This window comes from Austrofundulus limnaeus, unplaced genomic scaffold (genome assembly GCF_001266775.1).
Source record: "Austrofundulus limnaeus strain Quisiro unplaced genomic scaffold, Austrofundulus_limnaeus-1.0 Scaffold240, whole genome shotgun sequence".
Taxonomy (NCBI): Eukaryota; Metazoa; Chordata; class Actinopteri; order Cyprinodontiformes; family Rivulidae; genus Austrofundulus; species Austrofundulus limnaeus.
In genome coordinates this window covers 526,639-529,297 of record NW_013952642.1, presented here as the reverse complement: position 1 = coordinate 529,297, position 2,659 = coordinate 526,639, and the positions used below count along the sequence as shown (strand labels likewise).

Sequence of the window (2,659 nt, the reverse complement as noted above, 5' to 3'; positions counted from 1 at the left end):
CATGCTGGAGCCAGAGTCAGAGGAGAATAAAGTGGGTGGGGAGTCCAAACCTTATTTGGCAGTTCCTTTGTAAATATTGTGACACAGTAGTTCAGAAAACTGGTTAATAGAGAAAACTGAACTTATTGAAAAAGTATGTCCTAAAATATTACAAAKAAATTTATGCAGCAAGAGACTAAACTCAAATGTTCTGCACTCTTAGAGTCTCCAAATACACAATAAAATGCATTTAATGGCTAAAAAAGTGGATTTTGCATCATATGCCCCCTTTAAAACCCAAAGAAAAATATGGGTCTGTGTCCAGCACTGTACAGTTTTTGATCCACTGTCCAGTATCCCACATTATTCTCAGGTCATTCTTCGTCTTACCTTAAATCAGAAAAAAACACACAAAAAAGTTTCAACTTATAGTGTCTAAATTCATTCAACTGTCCCCTCTTTTTGTTYAAGTTCTAAAAACTCAATTCCTGATAAAACCAAAAAGGACATACATTTTTTTTCTATTTAGAGCTGCTTTTGTCTCACATTTTTATGGCCTGAATATGTACTCTGTTTGGTTGACTGAACAAACCGCTCTGGCACTTGCACAGCCATATGCCAATTAAACACCTCTAGTTGCTGATTACTAGCCTTTCTCTCACGCGGCACTGTTTGGAAGCCATACCTGACTGCGCCTTGATTACATCCTCCCTCTAGCCCATTTAATTTGGTCATTCATGGGACAAGCAGTGCTCTCTCTCTCTCATAGGCTGACAGGGCGTGTCACAACTAATTGGAAAACATGATCTTGAACAGAAACAAGCAATGGGAAYGTGCATGGCCTCGAGGCATGCCAGCACTTTTCAAAGTGAACAAAGACAGACATCTGAGATAACCCTGGGGTCAGGTAYACTTGCAGTATTTATAGCAGTAAAACTGTTCTCATATACCTCAGGCTCAGACTCATTCAATTAGTGCATCTCATAAGAAGATTGAATACAGACTAGACTGGAAATTTCAGAAGGGCCAACTTTTAAGCTGTTCGATATCTGGGTCAAAGGAATCCTGCCAGGTTTTTAGTGGCTGCTGAAAACCTGGCCACCACCAGCACGGCTCAGCTACCGCTGTGCAGATAGGGAACGTCATGATCTGATGGAATGCAATCTGTCTCTTTCTCTCTGAGGTCCTGGTTTGGGGCATATTTTTTAAAAGTGAGAATCCCTGATGCTATCATCAGGGAACAGATGAGCAAAACTCCATAACCTTCCTTTTCGCAGGTGGTCAAAACAATTAAGATTTGATTAGATGTTTCCAAATTAAAGGGAARCACTAATTTAGATTGCCAAGGCTCTGAACAATCAGCATGTGTGTGTGTGATGATGTTGTGATCCTCCAGCCTCTCTTTAAATGAGCCAAACACCCCACTCCGTTTGGAGTGGAAACAGACACATTTGACTCCAGCCTGCATCCCAGAGATGCTACCCTCTTCTCTGGATTTCTGCAAAATGATGTTGCCAAGCAGCTCATTCTCTCCTTACATTCACCGCTGATATTCACGCTCCTCTCYCCGCTCTTGTCTTTATGTGCTGCATGCGCTACGTACTGGTTAACACGGCTGTGAATATTTTTTTCCACATTGTTGTGCATGTAATTGTTTTTGATTGCTGGCAACAAAAACACAGCAATCCATCCTCATTCCTCCAGCCTATTTTTGCAGATGCATTCACTGGCAGAAATGGCTATGAAAGCACTGAAAGGATGATAATGCGAAACACAACACTGTCTTTTAGACCGTCATGGTCTTTGGGTTTTGTTATGACTTTGTGTGAGTTGTTGTTCTCATTTTCACGATTTTATATTTCATGGTTTCTGCATTGGGTTTTGTCATGTTTTGTCTTGCATTTAAAGTTTTTATTCTCTCTCTTTTTCTTCCTGTTTTGGACATGTGCCTRTGTGTAGGATGGTTTAGAGGATGATCTGTAATATCACAATTTTCAAAAGTTTGCGTTTGTCTATCCAAATGAAAACAAATACAAAAATATATAATTTATATATTAGAGGTGCAACAATACATGCATCTGTATCGGATCGTTGAATACACACTATGTATCGAACAATACAGATTTTTCAAATTTATTTTATCTTGTCTTGTCTTCTGAAGATGTGCTGTGTTCAGTAGATCTGCATTTGATTGCTCCAACTAGGCTGTATTGTCGAGCACAGATCCACTGAGAAACTTGCTGTTTCAGCAACATTTAATTTAAAAGCTGGACTTTTGAGGTTAAAAAAATGTTCTTAATTAATTTCAATAAATTACAAGTTAAGGAGGGCTTTGAAATTTCTCCTTTTTTGGACCAAAATATATCAAACTGTGAGACTAAAGCATGAAACCAAACTGAATCATGAATTTAGGTAGATTAACACGTTCTCACTCCCGACACGTCAACATATTGATGCTTGGTCGGGTACTGTCTGCGTCCAGTTTTGACGCGTCGTGTACCACCCTCGTGTCAGTCATTACGGCTTTTCCGGTTTTTGCCACATAAGGGTCTTTGTGTTGGGGGTCTGTGGTTAAAATGAGGGATCAGGATTAATGGTTAATTTTGGGTACAGAGGTCAGGGATATGCTGGATAGATAGATAGATAGATAGATAGATAGATAGATAGATAGATAGATAGA

General features: G+C 39.4%; 1 protein-coding gene across 2 annotated transcripts in view; it reads right to left on the bottom strand.

Annotated features, from left to right (window-relative positions):
• thsd7ba (thrombospondin, type I, domain containing 7Ba) overlaps positions 1–2,659 on the bottom strand; it is a 193,635-nt gene that overhangs the window by 146,325 nt on the left and 44,651 nt on the right. The window lies entirely within an intron of this gene.